At 38.4% G+C, this 26,573-nt stretch overlaps 1 protein-coding gene across 2 annotated transcripts in view; it reads left to right on the forward strand.

Annotated features, from left to right (window-relative positions):
- Positions 1–1,058: 1,058 nt before the first annotated feature.
- LOC129629034 (interferon-induced very large GTPase 1-like) overlaps positions 1,059–26,573 on the forward strand; it is a 52,681-nt gene continuing 27,166 nt past the window's right edge. The window contains exons 1-2 of one of the 2 annotated variants that reach the window (XM_055548806.1): positions 1,060–1,190; positions 13,533–13,602. The gene's annotated coding sequence lies outside the window, so the exon portion shown is untranslated. Of the gene's footprint in view, positions 1,191–13,532; positions 13,603–26,573 lie in introns of both variants that reach the window. The other variant, XM_055548805.1, reaches the window with a different exon arrangement.

The following is a 26,573-nucleotide window of genomic DNA, read 5'->3' on the forward strand; positions in this document are numbered from 1 at the left end:
TCAGTACAGGCCCGTGTAGGGGAGACGGACAGCTGCACTGGGAGTGGAAAGGGGAAATATGAGCTGATGTGGGTAGCATTTCTAGAGGTCCTGGGAAAAATGAGTATGAGGTTCTCCTCCAAGAAGACATGAGCAGACATACACAGCTTGAAACAGAGGAACAATGGAGCAGGCAGTACTGTTTACAAGCAAAATTATAATGAATTAAATCATGGGGTAAGATAATAATCACTGAAACAAAATGCTTTACATGAGATGTGTAAGGGAAAATAGATTTTTAACATTACTCAAAAGCTCTGCTTCCCTTGTAGCTCAGTCAAAGAATCCATCTGCAATGCAGGAGACCTGGGTTCAATTCTTTGGTTGGGAAGATCCCCTGGAGAAGGAAATTGCAACCCACTCCAGTATTCTTGCCTGGAGAATCCCATGGATAGAGGAGCCTGGCAGGCTACAGTCCATGGGGTTGCAAAAGTCGGACACGACTTAGCAACTAAACTACTACAAAAGCTCTAATACGAAATTAGAGAACAGTAAAATTCTCTTTCTCACTATAAACACACAGTATGCTTTTAAGAATTTAGCTCATGTTAGTGTTGAATCATCCACATCAGCTAATACACTTTTGAAACTTTGTTAATTTTTGAATCAATCACACAGCTAGAACAGTAAAGCAGTTAAAGCAAGTTCCCTGAGGAAGACATTCTAACGTGCCCTTGTCTCTTTTCTGAAATTCTTTCCCTATCCTGCTTCTCCCATGTTCTTTATCTGGTGCTCACCCCAGGCCACCCTAAAGAAACATGCACACACACCGCTACCCCCAACATTAGTCTTCCATTTGCAATAACCTTAACACCAGGAATCACAGTGTAAACACAATTACAAATCACAATTATCTAATCACAATTATATAAATAAATAAAAATCACAATTATAAACGAGTGAATGAAAGAATAAATAAATAAATGAGTAGGATTCCTTTAAATCAGCTGATCTTTTAAAAGAGGGGAAAAAAACACAAAAGTGAAACCAGTTTTTCACTTCCTGCTTGCCCTTTTACCACAGAAGGAGCTGAGGTCTAGGCTGGAGATTTCAATAAGCAAACTGCCAGACTCAGGGAAGGAACCTGCTCTGCTTTCTCACTCATCTCTCTGGAGCAAACTGAAGACAGGAGCTTGGCCTCAAGGAGACAGGTAAGTGAAGGAAAAGGAGAGAAATGGGTAGACAGAGAGATACAACAACATACTCAGAGACTAAAATAAAAACAGAAATTGACAGAAACGGGAATAGGGACAGTCAGAGATCAAGGCAGATTAAGGCATGATGAGAACACAAATATGAATCTAACATTCTCATTGTTCCCACAAACAGCTCCAAATCTGAGGGAAAGGGTGTACATTATCAAAAAAAGACAAAGAATTTGGTGACTTCTATCATCAAATAAAAATAAATCTACAGTGACATAAAAAGAGACTTCATTTGAAAGGATTATTGCAATAAAGGGAAAGAGACTATTGTAATAAAGAAAACAATTTAAACAGAACTGCAAGCATCTCAAAGGACAGGCAAAAAGGAATTTTCTTTTGTAGGGAAGGGTCAACAGGCTAGAAAGAACACAGAGTAGAGGGTGTGTATAAAAGGAAATATTTTTATTCTTAGGAGGGATCATTAAGGAGGGTTTGTAGGCTGGATCAGAACGAGGATGGGTCAACATTAAGGGGGCTAAAAAGAAGAGAAGTTTAATTAATGTTTAGTTTCAAACACTCCAAGTGATCAGGGGGACAAACAGCTCAGTGAAAGCTTCATGAGGCAAAGAATGGAATTTTAAGGGTCTTTGTCTGATGGTATATTTAAAATAAGTACCAAGAAAGATCTACTGTATAGCAATAAAGAAAGAGAGAAAGAAAAGCAGTTTATTTTTAAAAAGGGGGTCTGTGTCTGGCCTCCTTATAAGTAATAGGGGAACACACCAATGAGTCTTACCTAAGTCATATGCAAAAAGGTGGCTCTTTGCAGTAAGTTAATTCTCAGAGCACAAAAGGTTGCATGGAGTTCTTTTAACCATCGCTGCTTTCCAAAAGCAAAGGACTCATGAAAAGTTTAGTTTATTATTACTCATGTAAGTAAGAGGTGCTATGGTAAATACAAGGAAGAGTGGAACTAACTGGACCTGGAAGAATAAAGGAAGGCTTAACAAATAAGGAGAATTAGGTTAGGAGTATAGTGTCCTGGAAAATGCTCATCTAATATAATATTTTGCTGATCTAATATTTGAATTTATATAAAACAGATTAACAGGACAAAGTTAAGTTTAATTATATACTTACAGAATCCCCACCAAAACTCAAAGATGGTCTGGCAATTGAGGCATATATACCATCTCAAGCTAAGGAGAAGGCAGTAGGGGTCTGGGGCTTCAAAGAGGAGGGAGACAATTAAGAAGATGGGAAGAGCAAATGATTGGTAAGCAAATGTTTGCAATGCCATGGAGATATGTCTTTCTGATAAAAAAAGCTGTCTCTGGTAATAGCTCTTTCTGGTACAGTGTTAGTCGCTCAGTCACTCCAACTCTTTGCTACCCCACGGAATGTAGCCAACCAGGCTCCTCTCCATGGAGTTCTCCAGGCAAGAATACAGAAATGGGTTGCCATTTCCTTCTCCAAGAATTTCTGATACAGGCCCTCTATATAATTCTTTTAGGCAGTTCAAGGAGAGGTAAAAAAGCTTTTCCTGAGTCTGCTGGGTCTTAATTGCCTTCTGCTCAGAACAATCCACATGTCAAACGGCAGATTTGGAGGTGGTATATTCTGCTCCACCTCAACATACAGGGTTAAAAAAACTATGAGACTGAGGAAAGATGACAAAGTACAGCTTTTAAGGGAAGAAACTGAACTAGAAGTTCAGAAAGGAAAAAGAGTGGTTGTAAAAAGAATTGGGTTGGGACTTCCCTGGCGGTCCAGTGGTTAAGACTTTGCTTTTTGAGGTTTGATCCCCAGTGGGGGAGCTAAGATGCCACCTGCCTTGCTACCAGGAAATCAAACCATAAGAGAGAAGTAATATCATAACAGAAGGCTCAGATGGTAAAGTGTCTGCCTACAATGCTGGAGACCCGGTTTCAGTCCCTGGGTCGGGAAGATCCGCTGGAGAAGGAAATGGCAACCCACTTCAGTATTCTTGCCTGGATAATCCCATGGACAGAGGAGCCTGGTAGGCTACAGTCCATGGGGTCACAAAGAGTCGGACACAACTGAGCGACTTCACTTCACTTCACTTCAAAGAAAAAAAGGGGGGACTGGGTTGATTGTTGCCAGATTGTGAGGGGGATTGAATGCTGGGGACAAGTAATTTGATCATATCATAAACCAATAAGGATGTTTAGAGTTTTGTAAACAAGTAAATGACTTACCTATGAGTTTCAGGATGCACTGTGAAAGGTGGACCATACAAGGACAGAGATACAGATTCCAGAGCTTCTTATACAGAGTAGTCAAATAGTGCAAACTAATGCCTGGTATTTAGTAGGTTACTAAGAGGGACATAGTTTAGGTGAAGACATAGGAAAAAATGGCTTCCAAGAAATAAAAGGTGCCCACATCACCATTTGCCCATCAAAATGGAATAATACCCACAAAGGGCCAGAGTTAGGAATTCAAAATAAGTTTCTAACTGGATAAGCCATCCAACACCATAAATCCAAGTTCAAAGAGGACCTACAGAAATAGTAAAATCTACAGTAGGAGGTAGAGTTTAAGAGGCAAGCTAACATTTTGTTACTTTTTTCTTTTTTATTGAGATATAATTCACATATAATATTAGTTAAACTGTGTGACATGATTCCATATGTGTATATATTGCAAAATGATAACCCACAGCAAGCCTAGTAAACAACCATCACCACACGGTTATAGTTTACTTTTCCTTATGATGAAAAGTGCTGAGGTCTTCTTAGCAACTTTCAAATCACAATAGTGTATTATCAACTATAGTCATCATGCTGCACATAACATTCCCAGGACTCATTCCTTTTATAACTGGAAATTTCAGCCTTTGTACCTCCTTCACCCATTTTCCATCCTTCTCCCCCACCCTCTGGCAACCACCAATCTCTTCTCTGTATCATTTAGCTCCTTTTTGGTTATGTTATGTTTTGTTTTAGATTCTATACGTAAGTGAGATCATATGGTATTTATCTTTGTCTGACATTTTACTTAACATAATGCCCTCAAGGTCAAACCATGTTGTCACAAATGGCAGGATTTCTTTCTCTCTCTCTTTTTTTGCTGAATAATATTCCATTAGAACTGTACCACACTTTCTTTATCCATCCATCCGTCAATGGACATTTATGTTGCTTTCAACTTTGGTTATTGTAAATAATGCTGGAATGAACCTGGTCAGGGATGGAGAGGATCTTTTCAAATTAGTATTTTCTTTTCCTTTAGATAAATACCCAGTGGTGTCACTGGTAGATCATGATATTTGATAGAAACTGGAAAAGGCTAGGCACTGCATAAAGAGCCTAAAGCAGCTCACGATTAGCAGCAGAGTCCTTAAACACATATTCTCTAACTACATGATCAAAAGCAGTCTCAGGTTACTCTCCATCCAATTATCTGATTGTTTCTTTGCTAACACTTAACCTGAAATTATTTTCCTTCTTCAAATATTTTGAGGTTTATAGTCTGCTTCCCTCAGGCAGAGGTAAACACTGTAGAGGCAGGGAGCTAACCTGCCTTATTCATTGGTCAACACACAGTACCTAAAACATTTCCCAGCATGCTGAAAGCCCTCAATAAATATGTGTGAAATAAATGCTGACATTTAAAAAATCTTTACCAAACTTCCAATCAGTGGTACTTGTATGATCTCATTCACTCAAAGACACATTATCATGATGGGTACACGAGAGGAGAGATGGTCCACAAAGAGGAGCTCCCAGATTTAACAGGATAGAAAGCTGGAAAGGCTCCCTGGACTTGATAATTAGAATGTGAATATCAGGCTTCTAAAGAACTTCTTCTAGAAAAAGGGCAGAAGTGAACCTAAATAATAATAAGTGGATAGGATGCATTCAGCTATTTGTTTCATCAACAAACATTTACTGAGCCAGAAGTGCAAAATTTGAAATTCCTTTTAGAGAAATCTGGCAATAAAAGACATATAAAGAAAAGCTTATGGAGGAGGCAAGATCCACTCTATATTTAAACAAAATAGGAAGATGTGTGTTTTCTTATCCAAAGTGAAGCAACAACAAAAGTAGAATATTCAAGATATTTTAGACCCAAGATAAAGAAAAAAAAAGAAAAAGCCCAAGGGAAGTGAGTAGCAGCAGGATTTAGAGGACAAAGTTAGTATTGCAAAGAGGTTAGGGATGCCTCTTCCTTAGGGACCAGAGGGAAGAACACAAGAATGGATAATACAGTCTTAATTTGAAGGTGACAATCTTTGAAGATGAGGAAGTTCTGACCACATAGCTTCTACACTCTGTAGAAATGGAAAGGGACGTCACCAAACGTGAGAAGAGCCTCAACTAATGCTCTCTTTGATGTGATCTTTCCTGCATTCATAGACCCCTCTCAATGCTTCTGGACTGTTGGTTCAAAGGACCTACTCGGCCTTTTTCGTATTTATCTCTCTAACCCCATTGTCTCAAAAAGTGCCTGGCACTTAGGAGTAGACCAGTAAGTGTAAATTATATGTAAAATTATGAAGATGAGTCGTTTGATTGTGGGAAGTGAAAAAGAGAATGAAGAAGAATGAAACTAGACTCTTTTGGGGCCTAAGACACTGGGAAGATGGCAATAGAATGGATGCGTTGAGAAAACAAAAGGCAGAGAGGTTTAAACAAGTTACTGGGTGCAAGCTGGGATGCACTTATATTCCACCTCAAGGGTCTCACCTGCTGGTAAGAAGTGCGACTCGGTCCTAGGCTGTTTCCATGATGGTTTCACATTTCCTTGGGCCCCCAGGGATTCAACTTTTTTCTTCAGTCTCCTCAGTTATCCAAAAACATCCTCTAAACACTCTGCTGCTCCTGGTTCAGGTCCCAGTTCAGTTTCTTTCTGTCCTCAAGACAATGTCTCATGTTTCAACTGTAGCCAAGGCATTTGTTACTAATCGCTAGGTACATAAAGACAAAAATGTAAAAACCAAGGAAAGGGAAAAGATCTTCTCTTTCTACGTGGTTTTAGAATGCTCCCAGAAGCCTCACTAGTCTAAAAGCAAATTAGAATATAGGAATAAAATGGTCTCAAGGAAGTCATGTAGAAGTGTAAGCATATATTCCCACATAAATGAACCTGTGTTCTTGCACTTGAAAGGTCCCACAGAAGATGGAAACATGTGGCTTCTTCTATCCTAGTTTAAAATTATTTTCTTAGTTTTATGTCAATTTTATTGAGAAATAACCTATGCACACAAAAATGCACCCATTTAAGGTACACATTTTGATGAATTTTGCCAAGGTGAAACCACTAAACCCTTGAAACCATTCCCATGATCAAGACAGAAAATATTTTCAAGATCCCCAAAATTTACAGTGCCCCTTTGCAGTCTATTCCTCCCTCTGCTCCAGTCCAGGGCAACCAGATATGCTTTGGGTTACTATAAATTAGTTTGCATTTTATATAAATAGAATAATACAATAAGTATTCTTTCGTTGATGCCTTCTTTCACACAGCATAATAAATTTTAAATTCAACCATGTTGTTGCTTGTATGAATAGTTATCCATTTCTATTATTAAGCAGTATTTTATTGTATAGCATATTTCGTTTAGCTATTGGATTGGCCAGAAAGTTCATTCAGGGGATGTTACACAAAAACCCAAAAGAACTTTCTGGCCAACCCAGTATCTATCTATTTATGGACATTTTGAATATTTCCAGTTTTTAACTATTATGCAAAAATCTACTATGAACATCTATACACGAATCATTGTGTGGACAAAAATTTTAATTCTCTTGGATAGATATCTAGAAGTGAAATGTCTGAGTCATATGGTGTGTGCATGTTTCACAAGTGCTTAACAAGTTTCTGAAATGGTTACTACCAATAGTGAGGCTGTTCTAGGGGCTCTGCATCCTCTCTGACACTTGATATGGTCAGTCTTCTTAATTGTAGCCTTTCTAATGAGTTTGTTGTGTTTTGTCATTGCGGTTTTAATTTGAATTTCCCTAATGACTAATGACGTTGACCATCTTTTCATGCACTTACTGACCACTCAACATCTTCTTTTATGAAATCAGCTATTCAAACACTTTGCCCTATTCTTACTACATTCTCTTACATATTATTGAACTGAAAGAGTCTTTATATAATTTGGATACCAGTTTTTTGTCAGATATATTCATTGAAAATCTTGGCATTGAAACATGTAAAATATCATGTATGAAACGAGTTGCCAGTCCAGGTTCGATGCATGATACTGGATGCTTGGGGCTGGTGCACTGGGACGACCCAGAGGGATGGAATGGGGAGGGAGGAGGGAGGAGGGTTCAGGATGGGGAACACATGTATACCTGTGGCAGATTCATTTTGATATTTGGCAAAACTAATACAATTATGTAAAGTTTAAAAATAAAATAAAATTAAAAAAAATAAATAAAAAAGAAAATCTTCCATTCTTTAGTTGGAACTTTAATTGTCTTAATGTAATTTTCATAGTGCCAAATTTTTCATTTTGATTCTCTAGTTGATCAGTTTTTTTATGGCTCATGATTTTAGTGTCCTAAGAAAGTTTTGCCCACTGCAAGGCCATGAATATTAATATTTTTCACTCTTCTTTCATTCAGAAATTTAATAGGTTAATTTTTACATTTAAGTTTTGGTTTATTTTGAGTTATTTTGGGTGTGGTGTGATGAGCTGTTTTGGGTGTGGTATAAAGCAGGGTCAATGATCAGGTTTTTTCAACATGGATATCTAATTGTCCCAGCACCATTTGTTGAATAGATTTTCCACTCTTCTTTGCAAATCGGTGTAGCATATATGTATGAGTGTATTTCTAGATCCTCTGTACTCTTCCATTTCCATTGACTTTTATCTGTCTTCATTAATACCATCTCGTTCTTGGTAGCTGTATACAAGTCTTAAAATGAGACAATGTAATGACCTCTTTCTTTTTTATATACACACCCAAACCACATATGCATGTGCAATTTACTTAGGACAAAAGAGTCAAAAAAATTCCTATTTCTGAGAGAAAACATCTTGAGTTTGAATAGCTCAAAGCTTCCTGACAGTCTCAGCAAGTTGGAAATAATAGTATTCATGAACTTTAACAAGCTAGAGAGATCAGTATAGATTAGAAAAATGAACAAATATCTGAACCTTTATAACATCTATGTCATCAACTATATCCCTTCTACTGAATTTCTGCTAAACATGGCTGAAAGGCCTATTCTCCAGTCTTCCTCTTTAGAACCTGAGGTGTGATAGAAAGGAAACTTTGAGTTAGGGGATGTCAAGAAGATCTCTGAATACAAGTTATCTGATGTTATTTTCCTGTCACACAGATGTCCACACAACTTTATCTGTGTTTTTCTTAGACAACAGGAAATTAAACAAAGAATTATGCTCTCCTTTTTTACAGGAGACACGTCATTTAATAATAAGCCTAAATTTACCTTCTAGTCTCTGAAAATCTCCATTTCCCAGTGGCCTGACTCTTATCCTAAAGAATTACAAGTCTTCCTCTAGTCCTGTTCAACTGTACCCTCAAATCTGTCTCAGACTGACCATGTTCAGGCTTTATAGCTCAGGAAATAACAGACAGGTTCTCAGGGGGTTTTCCATATAAGGTCTGAGATTCTCTGCTTTCTGTTTATGTGACTATGAAAGATTTGAGCCCAATAACCATAAAACATGTGCCTGTGACTTCACCCTAATTAGGAACAACACAGATTAACTTGGCAGTCCTCCTGGCATGGAACAAAGACTGCTTTGGTCTTTTCTCCTGGTCTCTTTGATCCTTCCTCCACTGACCAATGACTTCTCAAACCATAGAGAAGATCATGCCATGAGATTAGAGTCTACCAGTATCTATAGTTTAATGAAGTATCCCAAATTGACCACATAAGCATGCCCAGATGGTGTATTAGAACACTGCCCATATTCCAGAACAATCACTCATACTCTTAGCTACTTTTATCATTAATTTCTCTACTTCCTAACAGTTTACACTAGTCATTACTCAGACTTGAGATATTACAAATTAATTTTGGCAGATAATTATCTTTCTGTATATGGAATCATATTATCTGTATTCTTTTGTATTTGGCTTGTTTCAAAACTTTAAAATTGTGAGATTTACCCATATTGTTGTGTATCACCATGATATTGTTTTTATCATTCTATGAATATGTCGCTTTTTATTTTCCATGTGATTGTGAAAAGACATCAGGATTATTTCCAATTTTTCACTTTGATGAATAGTGGTGCTATGAACATTCTGGTGGATATGTCTTGATGTATGTTTACACACAGTTCTGCTGGCATATACATAAGGATGAGAAACTTGACTTATTCCTGTCACTTATTTGTATGTACCCATAATTTCTTCCTTTTTTCTTGTCTACTTTTGTGATATCAATTGAGATTTCTTTATTTCATTTTATGATTTCATTAGTTAGGATGATGGACAGAGAAGCCTGGGGGACTACATTCCATGTGGTCACAAAAAGTTGGACATGACTGAGCATGCACACACACAGAGAGAAAGGAATCACCCTTTTATGTCATTACTAACTTTCATTCTTATCTGTCACATTCAAAAATAAATTTTTACCACCTTGGTACATTTTCACTCTCATTACCACCAAACACACACACACACACACACACACACACACACACACACACAGTATCCTCACCTATACCACCTCATGTTGTATTGAGCTAACTGGAATGTTTAAAGTTTTTATTGAAGTATAGTTGCTTCACAATATTGTATTAGTTGCTACTGTATAGCAAAGTGAATCAGCTATACAAATACATATATCCTCTCTTCTTTCGATTTCCTTCCCATTTAGGTTACCACAGAGCACTGAGTACAGTTTCCTGAACCATACAGTAGGCTCTCATTTGTTACCTATTTTATACATAGTATGTATATGTCAGTCCCAACTTCCCATTCATCCCATCCTCCTTTCCCCCTTGATACCTATCTGTGTATTTGTTCTCTACATCTGTGTCACTATTTCTGCTTTATAAATAAGATCATCTATGGCAATTCTTTCTAATTCCACATCTATACATTAATATATGATATTTGTTTTTCTTTTTTTGACTTAATTTACTCTGTATAAAAGTCTCTAGGTCCATCCACTTCTTTACAAATGACCCAATTTTGTTCCTTTTTATGACTGAATAATATTCCATTGTGTATATGTACCACTTCTTCTTTATCCATTTCTCTGTTGATGGACACTTAGGTTGTTTCCATATCCTGGTTATTGTAAATGGTGCTGCAGTGAACACAGGGGTGCATGTGTCGTTTTGAAATATGGTTTTCATTGTGTAATTGCCCAGTAGTGGGATTGCTGGGTCACATTTTAGTTTTATTTTTAGTTTTTTAAGGAATAGTTATACTGTTCTCCTTAATGGCTGTATCAATTTACAATCCCACCAACAGTGCAAGGGGTTTCCCTTTTCTCCATACCCTCTCAAGCATTCATTGCTTGTATGAACTAGCTAGAATTTTCATTATAACTGTTTTCAATTTTTACCTTATACAATAAAAATCATTTACACCAGTAGCTTTACTTTTTCCTTTACTAATTTGGTTGGCAGATAATCTTAGGACCCAAATCATATTCCTTAAGAATATTAAAAATAGTGCTGTAATATCATGTAGCAATACCAGGCTGCTACTGGGAACTCTGACATCCGTCTGCTTTTATTAATAACATATCTGTAAATAACCAAGACTGTTCATTTGCTTAATATTCAAACTCCTTACTATCTATTCTACGAATAGGAGAGCATTTCCAGCATCTAGTAAACAGAGTTGTTTCTGTTGTTGTTAACTTCATACAACATTTGATCTAAATTTTCATTATGGACAATCAGGCCTACTACAGCTCTGGGAAATAGTCTATTTTTTTTTCTTTGATAATTTCTGAAATTATCAGAAATGTCAAGTAATTTTTCTGACCATATTAGACTCAGTCCCATGTCAGCAGCACTTCTGGATCTAGCTTACCTGTCTCCTTAAAAAGCTTTATACCTCTGCACAGGCCTTTCCATTTCTTTATCCTTTGAAGTTAAAGTCTTAAAAAATTTAACTCAGCTGAACGTTCTAGGACAGCAGTTGAATTTTCATGTGTATTCATTCAAATACTGAGATAGAAACAGTACTTCAACTGGAAACTAAGAAATAAAGAGAGTCAAATGATACATCATCATGTTCAGGCCAACAGAAATGGCAAATTTAGTTTTTACACTCCCACCTTTTCTCCACTAAAAAATGTTTTCCTAGAAGAGAGTTTTTTAGTTTTTTTTTTTTTTTTTAATGTGATTCATCACTTGGCAGCATTTGTAAAATGAAAGTTGAGGTGTTTGTAAAAACCATAGTTCCTGAGCAATAAGCTAGACCCTCCATGTCAGATTCTCTGTGAGTGGGGCTGGGAATCCACATTTTTAAGATGTCCTCAGGTAATCATTACTCAATATAAAGTCTGAGGACAACTACTTTGAAAGATTAACTCATGTTTTTAACTTTAAATTGGTTTAAAACCAAGTCAAATTCAATCAGTCAGAAGAGTGAGGACATTACAATCCTTAACACCTGCATTAATTTGCTGCAATTTCTGCCTTTTTTTGAATAGATTCTTGCCTTCTTTAAATCTATCTATAATTTGGCACGCAAATAGACCAAAACTATATACTTCCCTGGTGACTCAAATGGTAAAGAAACTGTCTGAAATGCAGGAGACCTGGGTTTGATCCCTGGGTTTGGAAGACTCCCTGGAGAAGGGAACAAAACCCACTCCAGTATTTTTGCCTGGAGAATTCCATGGACAGAGGAGCCTAGCAGGCTACAGCCCATAGCATCACTAAGAGTTGGACGAAACTAAGAGACTAACATTTCACTTCATTTTCATATGATAAGCAAGGTAGAGAAACCATTGATAAAATCTTTCCAGCACCATAAGGAATGGGTAAATAATCTACCTCTAGCCCAAAAGGCCTTCACTGTAGGCAATACCAAAGCAGACAAGAACTAAAAGAACCTTTTCTTCTCCTCATCCTTCTTCCTACTACACATACCTCTAGTTCTCTTTCATTGACACAATACCAGTATCAGCTCTGAGGCACACAAAGCTACAAAGAATGACTCATTGACATTGGAAACTATTAGAACAAGTGCCTTATACACAAGTGTTCAAATATACACACTATTTTATATGTATTTTTCTTTCAGAAAAAGTCAATAAAAGACAAAACAGGATCTTCAACAATGATATAGTTCTATGACTATTACTATTACTAGATCTTTGCTGGAACTGACAAACATGATTTTTATGTGACTTCAAAGGACTTCTTTCCAGACACTCTAGTTGGAGGTGGAAAGGAGGGATCCTGGTATACAACTCAACTATAAAATTGATTTACTCTTGAGGAAAATACTAGTGTGTTCTGGAACTACATACACCTAGTAAATGCCTCTGCATTCATCTTCAGCAGAGATCATTTTGTTAGATTACAATAGATACCAAGGATTCAGTCTTTAGCAAGAATTAAATATATGGATTGACTTCCACATTGCACTTTCTGTAGTCAATATAAAATCTTACTTTTACCATGCTGCTTGGTGATCAAAGGTTGTGTCCATTGGGGTATAAACCAATGCTTTCAAGTCACAGGCAGATCATCTCCTAATGTGGGGATATATCCATAGTGTGCCAGTTCCCTTCAGGGAAGGTAATCTTGAAAAATGTCTTCTGACACATTCAACTCCTACCCAACACTCGGCACAGTTACTCATGCAGAATGAAGAATGACAGGAGTCTGACAGTGTAACAGGACAGACAGACTTCCCAGCTTTCCAGTGTCACAACAATATGTGTCCAAATGTGAACCAGACCATCCAGTGGAGACAATCATTGACAAGTCTAACCTCCTCCCTATGTGTCTTTGTCTGTGCTCTTGAACTGACAGCTCTGAGAATTCTCGGTCAGTAGGCTTAGTCTAAAAGTCCTAGAAGGAAAAAGCCACTACAACTACTGTTCTACATTTTTTGTTCATTCCTAACCTATATGGAAGTCAATGACTATGGGATTTCAAATGCTGAAGAAGCCTTCTTTGGGTTACAGTCTCCCACATCTCCTAAAGGAAAGCATCTCCCCATTTTGAGACAAGAAAATAAGAGAATTGCTAAAACATTAGCAGAAAAGACAAACAGCATCTCCATTAACTTTCCAAAATTTTGAAAGTTATTTTCCATGTTGCAGCAATTTCCATATTGTTGTTTCCTATTATTTCCTCATTGGAAATTGGAAATTTCCAAATTGCTATTTCCTATTATCTCATGGCAGAAGCTTCAGGAGATGGAAAGTCACTTCTGAAAGAAAACCTACAGGATCAGCGTTCCTGACTGCAGTTGTGGTATGTAGTTTCTAGTTAAAGTAAAAATCAAACGAACAAAAAACCTTGGCCTTAATTTAGACCCTTAAGTCTTGATCTTTCCTTTCATTCTCCAATGTATGTAAGCTTCCCAATCTTTATTGGACTTGACATATTATCATTAACCCTATATTTATTCTCCCTGGAGTGGTGGGTCTGACATTCTACTTTCAGTCTTCATGGTCTCTTGGAGATTGGAACCTGCTTCTACCTTGGGGAGCTTCTCTTTTAACTACATTTCCATTCTTGGTCCCATAGAATGCTCTAGTCCTTGGAATTTATTCATCCCATTAAAACAGCCTTTGTCTCTTTTCATGATGTTTACCCAGATACACTTGCCACTTTTCAGGTTACTTTAGTTCATAGGGCAATCTTAACTGAATATCGTCTCTTAAAATTTGCCTTTACTGTCTGGAATAGGTATAGGCACCAAAAGAATTTCATGTACAGAATAGCTCAGTTATAATCCTAAACGACCTAAACTCCAAGTCCCTTTGGTCAACTAAAAGGATATCTGGAAGGTTATATGTATCTCCATATAACAGCCATCTTACTTGTTTGAATGGAATACACTCCCCGGGCTATGCTTCTCTCTTAATTCCTTTCTATACTCTACCCTGATGCACTGAAAAATTCCCTGGAACCTGATCTATATATGTATTCCTACCAAGTTCTCTGGTTTAGGTCTTCAAGTCTCCACTAACAGTTCCCCTCTCCAGATTTTCCTAAACTGTGAAGCATGCTCTTATAATTAAGAGAATCTGATTCTCCTTTGGCTAGGTAGTGGCAAACTCTTTTAGATCTGCCTCCCCTTCAGTGGGATTTACCTCATTGAGTCCCACATCCCTCTGAGCACTGAGACTGTGGTTCCAACAGAGACTTTAGAAAGATCAAAAGATAGGAGGTCTTAACATTTATTGAGCTCTTCAGTTCAGTTCAGTCACTCAGTTGTGTCTGACTCTTTGCGACCCTATGAATCGCAGCGCGCCAGGCCTCCCTGTCCATCACCAACTCCCGGAGTTCACTCAAACTCATGTCCCTTGAGTCAGTGATGCCATCCAGCCATCTCATCCTCTGTCATCCCCTTTTCCTCCTGCCCCCAATCCCTCCCAGCATCAGAGTCTTTTCCAATGAGTCAGCTCTTTGCATGAGATGGCCAAAGTACTGGAGTTTCAGCTTTAGCATCAGTCCTTCCAAAGAACACCCAGGGCTGATCTCCTTCAGAATGGACTGGTTGGATCTCCTTGCAGTCCAAGGGACTCTGAAGAGTCTTGTCTAACACCCCAGGTCAAAAGCATCAGTTCTTCAGGACACAGCTTTCTTCACAGTCCTACTCTCACATCCATACATGACCACTGGAAAACCATAGCCTTGACTAGACGGACCTTTGCTGGCAAAGTAATGTCTCTGCTTTTCAATATGCTATCTAGGTTGGTCATAACTTTCCTTCCAAGGAGTAAGCGTCTTTTAATTTCATGGCTGCAATCACCATCTGCAGTGATTTTGGAGCCCCCAAAAATAAAGTCTGACACTGTTTCCACTGTTTACCAATCTATTTTCCATGAAGTGATGGGACCAGATGCCATGATCTTTGCTTTCTGAATGTTGAGATTTAAGCCAACTTTTTCACTCTCCTCTTTCACTTTCATCAAGAGGTTTTTTAGTTCCTCTTCACTTTCTGCCATAAGGGTGGTGTCATCTGCATATCTGAGGTTATTGATATTTCTCCCGGCAATCTTGATTCCAGCTTGTGCTCTTAGTATACGTCAAATACTGGACTGAGGACTTCACATATACTTTACCACTTGGCACGCAGATGAGTGTAGCTCCATGATTCAAGGCCTACCTAATGACCTCCCTTTGCTGCTAAAGAATAGAATGTAACATAGATGAAGAAATTTTCAGATAAAATTAAGGACTCAAACCAATTGATTTTGCTTTAACCAAAAGGAAGATTATCCTGGATAGGCTCAACTTAATCAGGCAAAAGGCCTTAAAGAGAGACTCAGCCCTTCTTTAGAAATAATTTTCCCTCCTGGTGACTTACCGAAGTAAGCTATCATGTTAAAGGAAGGCCTATGGAAAAGATAATGTGGCCAGGAACTGTGAACAGTCCTAAAATCACAAGAAAATTAATTCTGTCAATATGTATAAGCTAAGAGCAGCTATTATAGTTGAAACTCTAGATGAAAATACAGCTCAGTCAACACGTGGAGTGCTGCCTTATAAAACATCGAGTACAGCACCCAGCTAAGTCATGCCAGACTCCTGACAGAAACTGGGATATATCTGTGTTTTGAGATACTAAGTTTGTGGTAATCCATTATACAACAGTATAAAAATAAAACAGATTTTGATGCCTAGAAGTGATACCTAAAAACTTGGACATAGCTTTGAATGAGTCAAGTGAGCAGAGACTTGAAGAGACTTTGAGAGAAAGCCTATATGTTTTCAACAGACTGTTGGTAGAAATCTAATGTTTAAGTATGCTTCAGTGAGAGTTCAGAAGAAATTGAGGAACATGTTATTAGAAACAGAAGGAGGAAGACTCTTGTTACAAAGTGATAAAAAAAAAAACTTAGCAAAATTATATCCTGGAGTTATGTTCAAGAAAATACTTAAAAGCTGGTTTTATACTTAGGGAGACTTCCAAGTAAAGGGTTAAAAGTGGCTCTTGAATTCTTTTTTCTATTTATGATAATATGTGAGAGGAGGATGATAAATTGAGGAAAGAACTGTTAAACAAAAAGAAATCAAGACCTTACAATTTTGAAATTTCTCACCATCTGTAAGAATAGAGAGATTCACAGTCTTATTAATCTCTGTTTAGTATGATTGTACAACTTTTCCCTAAAACTTCAGAAAGATTAAAAGGTAAAGGAATCAGGCACAAAAATAGGCCTTCCTATCGTTTTAAGGAGAAACGTTCCTTATAAAACTAGAAATAAAACTACCATATGAGCCAACAATCCTACTACTGGGCTGTATATATCCTGAGAAAACCATAATTGAAAGAGACACCATACCCCAATATTCACTGCACCACTATTTATAATAGCTAGGACATGGAAGCAAACTAGATGTCTATTGACAGATGAATGGATAGAGAAGTTATGGTGTATATATGCAATGGAATATTACTCAGCCATTAAAAGGAATGCATTTGAGCCAGTTCTAATGAGGTGGATGAACTTAGAGCCTATTATACAGAGTTAAGTAAGTCATAAAGATAAAAACAAATATGGTATATTAACACATATATATGGAATCTAGAAAACTAGTATTGATGAACCTATTTACAGGGCAGCAATGGAAACAATCCTAAAAGATGATGCTGTGAAAGTGCTTCACTCAATATGCCAGCAAATTTGGAAAACTCAGCAGTGGCCACAGGACTGGAAAAGGTCAGTTTTCATTCCAGTCCCAAAGAAAGGTAGTGCCAAAGAATGCTCAAACTACCACACAATTGCACTCATCTCACATGCTAGTAAAATAATGCTCAAAATTCTCCAAGCTAGGCTTCAACAGTACATGAACCATCAAATTCCAGATGTTCAAGCTGGTTTTAGAAAAGGCAGAGGGACCAGAGATCAAATTGCCAACATCCGTTGGATCATCAGTAACAGCAAAAGAGTTCCAGAAAAACATCTACTTCTGCTTCATTGACTATGCCAATGCCTTTGACTGTGTGGATGACAACAACTGCGGAAAATTCTGAGAGAGATGGGAATACCAGACCATCTGATCTGCCTCCTGAGAAACCTGTATGCGGGTCAAGAAGCAACAGTTAGAACTGGACATTGACAATGGACTGGTTCAACATTGACAAAGGAGTATGTCAGGGCTGTATATTGTCACCCTGCTTATTTAACTTATATGCAGAGTACATCATGCGAAATGCCAGGCTGGATGAAGCACAAGCTGGAATCCAGACTGCCAGGAGAAATATCATAAACTCAGTATGCATATGACACCACCATTATGGCAGAAAGCAAAGAAAAACTAAAGAGGTTCTTGATGAAAGTGAAAAAGTTGAGGACAGTGAAAAAGTTGGCTTAAAACTCAACATTCAGAAAGCTAACATTATGCCATCTGGTCCTATCACTTCATGGCAAATATATGGGGAAACAGTCGAAACAAACAGTTGCTGACTTTATTTTTGGGGGGGCCCAAAATCACTGCAGATGGTGATTGCAGCCATGAAATAAAAAGATGCTTACTCCTTGGAAGAAAGGTTATGACCAATCTAGACAGCATATTAAAAAGCAGAGACATTACTTTGCCAACAAAGGTCCACCTAGTCAGAGCTATGGTTTTTCCAGTAGTCATGTATGGATGTGAGAGTTGGATTATCAAGAAAGCTGAGGGCTGAAGAATTGATGTTTTGAACTGTGGTGTTAAAGAAGACTCTTGAGAGTCCTTTGGACTGCAAGGAGGTACAACCAATCCATCCTAAAGGACATCCGTCCTAAATATTCTTTAGAAGGAGTGATGCTGAAGCTGAAACTCCAATATTTGGCCACCTGATGTGAAGAGCCGACTCAATGGAAAAGACTCTGATGCTGGGAAAGATTGAAGGCAGGAGGAGAAGGGGACGACAGAGGATGAGATGGTTGGATGGCATCACCGACTTGATGGATGTGAGTTTGAGTGGACTCCAGGTGTTGGTGATGGACAGGGAGGCCTGACATGCTGTAGTCCATGGGGTTGCAGAGTCAGACACGTCTGAGCAACTATACTGAACTGAATGGAAACAAAGAGAACAGATTTGTGGACACAATAGTGGAAGGAGAGGTTGAGATGAATTCAGAGAGTAACATGGAAACACACATTACCATATGTAAAATAGATAGCCAGTGGGAATTTGCTATATGATGCAGGGAGCTCAACCCACTGCTCTGTGACAACCTAGAGGGGTGGGATAATAGGTTGGAGGGAGGTTCAAGAGGGAGGAGACATATGTATACTTGGCTGATTCATGTTCATATATGGCAGAAACCAACACAATACTGTAAAGCAATTATCCTCCAATTAAAAATAATAATAAATGAATAAAAATCATTTTAACCACACCCTCCCCAAAAAAGAGGATAAGGATTTCCCTCACAGATATCAACCAAATTAGAAGTCCTCTAGGAAGCTTAAGGGTACTGTTTCCTACTATTTCAGCAGGAGGGCAAAGCTTAGAAGGGTTTGTCTGCAAAAGATCTATAAATCTGGCTTTTGCCTAGAGGAGTTACTCCCACTGACATTAACAGAAGATCCACAAAGTTCTTGGGAAAATCTGTTCAGCAGAAACACTACTAAGCTGATGTTGTAGAGAGTGTCTGTTTATGTCTGTCAGATGTAGCTGGTTTAGAGTATTGTTCAACTCCCCTATTTGCTACTGATCTTCTAATTGTTTATCCATATGGAAAGTACAGCATTGAAATCTCCAACTATTATTTTAGAACTGTATAATTCTGCTTTCACTTCTCAATTTTTGCTTCCTATGTTTTAGAGTTCTGTTTTTAGGTCCCTAGGTTTATATCTTACTGATGGGTTCACATTTTAATCAATATTTAGTGTTCCTCCTTGCCTCTTGTAACAATTTTTATAATTTATTTATTTTAATTGGAGGCTAATTACTTTACAACATTGTATTGGTTTTGCCATACATCGACATGAATCCGCCACGAGTGTACACATGTGCCCCATCCTGAACCCCGCTCCCGGCTCACTCCCCATACAACCCCTCTGGGTCATCCCAGTGAACCAGCCCCGAGCATCCTGTATCATGCAATGAACCTGGACTGGCGCTTCATTTCACATATGATAATATACATGTTTCAATGTCATTCTCCCAAATCATCCCACCTTCACCCTCTCCCACAGAGTCCAAAAGACTGTTCTTTACATCTGTGTCTCTTTTGCTGTCTTGCATACAAGGTTATCATTACCATCTTTCTAAATTCCATATATATGCATTAGTAAAAGAAAATCAGTCCTGGGTGTTCTTTGGAAGGACTGATGCTAAAGCTGAAACTCCAATACTTTGGCAACCTCATGTGAAGAGTTGACTCATTGGAAAAGACTCTGATGCTGGGAGGGATTGGGGGCAGGAGGAGAAGGGGACGACAGAGGATGAGATGGCTGGATGGCATCACCGACTCGATGGACATGAGTTTGGGTGAACTCCGGGAGTTGGTGATGGACGGGGAGGCCTGGCATGCTGCGATTCATGGGGTCACAAAGAATTGGACATGACTGAGTGACTAAACTGAACTGAACTGATACTGTATTGGTATTTTTCTCTCTGGCTTACTTCACTGTGTATAATAGGCTCCAGTTTCATCCACCTCATTAGAACTGATTCAAATGTATTTTTTTAATGGCTGAGTAATATTCCATTGTGTATATGTACCACAGCTTTCTTATCCATTCGTCTACTGATGGACATCTAGGTTGATTCCATGTCCTGGCTATTATAAACAGTGCTGCGATGAACATTGGGGCACACGTATCTCTTTCAACTCTGGTTTCCTCGGTGTGTATGCCCAGCAGTGGGATTGCTGGGTTGTACGGCAGTACTTTTTCCAGTTTTTTAAGGAATCTCCACACTCTTCTCCATAGTGGCTGTACTAGTTTGCATTCCCAACAGTGTAAGAGGGTTCCCTTTTCTCCATACCCTCTCCAGCATTTTTTGCTTGTAGACTTTTGCATAGCAGCCATTCTGACTGGCATGAAATGGTACCTCATTGTGGTTTTGATTTGCATTTTTCTAATAATGAGTGATGTTGAGCATCTTTTCATGTGTTTGTTAGCCATCTGTATGTCTTCTTTGGAGAAATGCCTGTTTAGTTCCTTGGCCCATTTTTTGATTGGGTCATTTATTTTTCTGGAATTGAGCTGCAGGAGTTGCTCGTATATTTTAGAGATTATTTGTCAGTTGCTTCATTGGCTATTATTTTCTCCCATTCTAAAGGCTGTCTTTTCACCTTGCTTATAGTTTCCTTTGTTGTGCAGAAGCTTTTAATTTTAATTGGGTCCCATTTGTTTATTTTTGCTTTTATTTCCAATATTCTGGGAGGTGGGTCATAGGCGATCCTGCTGTGATTTATGTCGGAGAGTGTTTTGCCTATGTTCTCCTCTAGGAGTTTTATAGTTCCTGGTCTTACGTTTAGATCTTTAATCCATTTTGAGTTTATTTTTGTGTATGGTGTTAGAAAATGTTCTAGTTTCATTCTTTTACAAGCGGTTGACCAGTTTTCCCAGCACCACTTGTTAAAGAGATTGTCTTTTCTCCTTTGTATATTCTTGCTTCCTTTGTCAAAGATAAGGTGTCCATAGGCTGGTGGATTTATCTCTGGGCTTTCTATTTAGTTCCATAGATCTATATTTCTGTCTTTGTGCCAGTACCATACTGTCTTGATGACAGTGGCTTTATAATAGAGCCTGAAGTCAGGCAGGTTGATTCCTCCAGTTCCATTCTTCTTTCTCAAGATTGCTTTGGCTATTCGAGGTTTTTTTGTATTTCCATACAAAAAGTATTTGCTAGAAAGTATTTGTTCTAGCTCTGTGAAAAATACCATTGGTAGCTTGTTAAGGATTGCATTGAATCTATAGATTGCTTTGGGGGAGTATACTCATTTTCACTATATTGATTCTTCCAATCCATGAACACGGTATATTTCTCCATCTATTAGTGTCCTCTTTGATTTCTTTCACCAGTGTTTTATAGTTATATATATATATATATATATATATATATATATATATATATATAATCTTTTGTTTCTTTAGGTAGATATATTCCTATATATTATTCTTTTCATTGCAATGGTGAATGGAATTGTTTCCTTAATTTCTCTTTCTATTTTCTCATTTTTAGTGTATAGGAATGCAAGGGATTTCTGTGTGTTGATTATATCCTGCAACTTTACTATACTCATTGATTAGCTCTACTCATTTTCTGGTGGAGTCTTTAAGGTTTTCTATGTAGAGCATCATGTCATCTGCAAACAGTGAGAGTTTTACTTCTTCTTTTCCCACTTGGATTCCTTTTATTTCTTTTTCTGCTCTGATTCCTGTGGCCAAAACTTCCAAAACTATGTTGAATAGTAGTGGTGAGAGTGGGCACCCTTGTCTTGTTCCTGACTTTAGGGGAAATGCTTTCAATTTGTCACCATTGAGGATAATGTTTGCTGTGGGTTTGTCATATATAGCTTTTATTATGTTGAGGTATGTTCTTCTATTCCTGCTTTCTGGAGAGTTTTGATCATAAATGGATGTTGAATTTTGTCAAAGGCTTTCTCTGCATCTATTGAGATAATCATATGGTTTTTATTTTTCAATTTGTTAATGTGGTGTATTACATTGATTGATTTGCAGATATTGAAGAATCCTTGCATCCCTGGAATAAAGCCCACTTGGTCATGGTGTATGATCTTTTTAATGTGTTGTTGGATTCTGATTGCTAGAATTTTGTTAAGGATTTTTGCATCTATGTTCATCAGTGATATTGGCCTGTAGTTTTCTTTTTTTGTGGCATCTTTGTCAGGTTTTGGCATTAGAATGATGGTGGCCTCATAGAATGAGTTTGGAAGTTTACCTTCCTCTGCAATTTTCTGGAAGAATTTGAGTAGGATAGGTGTTAGCTCGTCTCTAAATTTTTGGTAGAATTCAGCTGTGAAGCCGTCTGGACCTGGGCTTTTGTTTGCTGGAAAATTTCTGATTACAGTTTCAATTTCCTTGCTTATGATGGGTCTGTTAAGATTTTCTATTTCTTCCTGGTTCAGTTTTGGAAAGTTGTACTTTTCTAAGAATTTGTCCATTTCTTCCAAGTTGTCCATTTTATTGGCATATAATTGTTGATAGTAGTCTATTATGATCCTTTGTATTTCTGTGTTGTCTGTTGTGATCTCTCCATGTTCATTTCTAATTTTATTGACTTTATTTTTCTCCCTTTGTTTCTTGATGAGTCTGGCTAATGGTTTGTCAATTTTATTTATCCTCTCAAAGGACCAGCTTTGGCTTTGTTGATTTTTGCTATGGTTTATTTTCTTTTGCATTTATTTCTACCCTAATTTTTAAGATTTCTTTCCTTCTACTAACCCTGGGGTTCTTCATTTCTTCCTTTTCTAGTTGCTTTAGGTGTAGAGTTAGGTTATTTATTTGACTTTTTTCTTGTTTCTTGAGATATGCCTGTATTGCTATGAACCTTCCCCTTAGCACTGCTTTTACAGTGTCCCACAGGTTTTGGGTTGTGTTTTCATTTTCATTCATTTCTATGCATATTTTGATTTCTTTTTTTGAGTTCTTCTGTGATTTGTTGGTTATTCAGCAGCATGTTTTTCAGCCTCCATATGTTGGAATTTTTAATAGTTTTTCTCCTGTAATTGAGATCTAATCTTACTGCATTGTGGTCAGAAAAGATGTTTGGAATGATTTCAATGTTTTTTAATTTACCAAGGCTACATTTATGGCCCAGGATGTGATCTATCCTGGAAAAGGTTCCATGTGTGCTTGAGAAAAAGGTGAAATTCATTGTTTAGGGGTGAAATGTCCTATAGATATCAATTAGGTCTAACTGGTTTATTGTATCATTTAAAGTTTGTGTTTCCTTGTTAATTTTCTGTTTAGTTGATCTATCCATAGGTGCGAGTGGGGTATTAGAGTCTCCCACTATTATTGTGTTATTGTTAATTTCCCCTTTCATACTTGTTAGCATTTGTCTTACATATTGCGGTGCTTCTATGTTGGGTGCATATATATTTATAATTGTTATATGTTCTTCTTTGATTGATCCTTTGATCATTATGTAGTGTCCTTCTTTGTCTCTTTTCACAGCCTTTGTTTTAAAGTTTATTTTATCTGATATGAGTATTGCTACTCCTTCTTTCTTTTGGTCTCTATTTGCATGGAATATCTTTTTCCAGCCCTTCACTTTCAGTCTGTATGTGTCCCTTGTTTCGAGGTGGGTCTCTTGTAGACAACATATTTAGGGGTCTTGTTTTTGTATCCATTCAGCCAGTCTTTGTCTTTTGGTTGGGGCATTCAACCCATTTACGTTTAAGGTAATTATTGGTAAGTATGGCGACCCACTCCAGTGTTCTTGCCTGGAGAATCCCAGGGACGGGGGAGCCTGGTGGGCTGCCGTCTCTGGGGTCGCACAGAGCCAGACATGACTGAAGCGACATAGCAGCAGCAGCATGATCCCGTTGCCATTTACTTTATTGTTTTGGGTTCGAGTTTATACACCCTTTCTGTGTTTCCTGTCTAGAGAAGATCCTTTAGCATTTGTTGGAGAGCTGGTTTAGTGGTGTTGAATTCTCTCAGCTTTTGCTTGTCTGTAAAGCTTTTGATTTCTCCTTCATATTTGAATGAGATTCTTGCTGGGTACAGTAATCTGGGCTGTAGGTTATTTTCTTTCATCACTTTAAGTATGTCCTGCCATTCCCTCCTGGCCTGAAGAGTTTCTATTGAAAGATCAGTTGTTATCCTTATGGGAACCCCCTTGTGTGTTATTTGTTGTTTTTCCCTTGCTGCTTTTAATATTTGTTCTTTGTGTTTGATCTTTGTTAATTTGATTAATATGTGTCTTGGGGTGTTTCACCTTGGGTTTATCCTGTTTGGGACTCTCTGGGTTTCTTGGATTTGGGTGATTATTTCCTTCCCCATTTTAGGGAAGTTTTCGGCTCTTATCTCCTCAAGTATTTTCTCATGGTCTTTCTTTTGTCTTCTTCTTCTGGGATTCCTATGATTCGAACACTGGGGCATTTAACATTGTCCCAGAGGTCTGAGATTGTCCTCATTTCTTTTAATTCGTTTTTCTTTTTTCCTCCCTGTTTCATTTATTTCTACCATTCTATCTTCTACCTCACTTATCCTATCTTCTGTCTCTATTATTCTACTGTTGGTTCCCTCCAGAATGTTTTTTATCTCATTTATTGCATTATTCGTTATATATTGACTGTTTTTTATTTCTTCTAGATCCTTGTTAAACCTTTCTTGTATCTTCTCAATCCTTGTCTCCAGGCTATTTCTCTGTAACTCCATTTTGTTTTCAAGATTTTGGATCATTTTCACTATCATTATTCAGAATTCTTTATCAGGTAGATTCCCTATCTCTTCCTCTTTTGTTTGGTTTGGTGGGCATTTATCCTGTTCCTTTTCTCTGCCTCTTCATCTTGTTTATATTGCTGTGTTTGAGGCGGCCTTTCCGTATTCTGGAAGTTTGTGGAGTTCTCTTTATTGTGGAGTTTCCTTGCTGTGGGTGGGGTTGGACTGGTGGCTTGTCAAGGTTTCCTGGTTAGGGAAGCTTGTGTCGGTGTTCTGGTGGGTGGAGCTGGAATTCTTCTGTCACTTCCAAAGTGGTTCCCTCTGTTTTAGCTTCTTCTGTTTGCTGGTCTCTTAAGTGTCTAATTTCCGCCCAGACACAAGGGGATGGTGGTGGACACTTTTTAAGGCTCACTTGTTCAGTCGTGCTGTGGGGCAGGAGGAACGCTGCAAACAAATAACACTGGCCTGTGCTGGCAGTGTCTCAGCCACACTGGGTTTGCCCCCACTCACGGCGTGTGTGCTTTCCCTGTCTACACTGCTTAGGCTCTAGGTTGCTCTGCTGGGAGCTGTCTGAGGCCGGCCCTGGGTTGTATGCATCTCCTAGGTCTAAGCTGCTCAGGTTCAGGTACTCGGGTAGTCCTCAGAGGCGCAGACTCGGTTGGGCCTGCGTTTTGTGCCCTTCCCAGGTCCAAGCAGCTCAGGTGACCATGTGTTTGGTGAGCACAGTTGCTGTGACTTATCGCCTCCCCGATCCCTGCTGCTCAGTTTTCTGGGTGTACAACCGGCGCACCTTCTCAGGTGGATGTTGACTGTCCAGAATCTGAAGAAATCTTGGTTAGCAATGAAGCCTGCTTGCAGTTTGGTAGATAATGGCCTCTCTGGGGCTGCGATTGCCCTCTTCCAGCTCTGGCTGCCCTCGCCTGCCTGTCTCCAGCAGGGGATGGGCCGGTCTGCAGCCAGCTAGCTCTGCTCAGTCCTTTGTTCTGTGAGCAGGCCTGTAGGTGTCTTAGGTTAGGGCTTTTTGCATAGCTCTAGTCAGTCCTTTGTTCTGTGAGCGGGCCTGGTGGTGTCTTAGGTTAGGGCTTTTCGCGAGGTAGCTATCCCACAGTCTGGTTTGCTATCTCAAGTTAGTTCTCTCAGATTGCCCTCAGGGCATTCAGGCCCTGTCCTTACTCTAAGCAGTGAAGCCCCCGCCTCCCTCACAGCCCCCGCTTGCTAGTGGCGGATGCAGGTGTCTGAGTTGCTTCTCTGCTGGGATTTACCATTGGGCATGTAATCTGTGGGTTTAATTATTTATTTATTTTTCCTCCCGGTTATGTTGCCCTCTGAGTTTCCAAGGTTCACAACAGACTCGCCAGTGAGAGTGTTTCCTGGGGTTTGGAAACTTCTCTCTTTTTAAAGACTCCCTTCCCGGGATGGAGCTCCGTCCCTACCTCTTTTGTCTCTCTTTTTATCTTTTATATTTTTTCCTACCTCCTTTAGAAGACAACGGGCTGCTTTTCTGGGTGCCTGATGTCCTCTGCTGGCATTCAGAAGTTGTTTTGTGGAATTTACTCAGTGTTCAAATGTTCTTTTGATGAATTTGTGGGGGAGAAAGTGGTCTCCCCATCCTATTCCCTCGCCATCTTAAGACCACCCCCAATTTTTGACTGAGTCTATTTTATCTGATCTTAGCACTGATATCTCAGTTCTCTTTTAGTAACTATTTGCCTGGAATGTCCTTTTCCATTCTTTTACTTTTGACCTATTTGTCTTGGATATAAAATGAGTCTTTTCTAGACAGCATATAATAGCATTTTGTTTTTTAATCTATTTTGAATATTTACCTTCTAGAAGAGTTTAATCCATTTATAATTACTGATAATGAAATATTTATTTCTGCAATTTTGATTTGTCTTTCATATGTTTCATAT

Source organism: Bubalus kerabau, chromosome 15 (assembly GCF_029407905.1).
Source record: "Bubalus kerabau isolate K-KA32 ecotype Philippines breed swamp buffalo chromosome 15, PCC_UOA_SB_1v2, whole genome shotgun sequence".
NCBI lineage: Eukaryota > Metazoa > Chordata > Mammalia > Artiodactyla > Bovidae > Bubalus > Bubalus kerabau.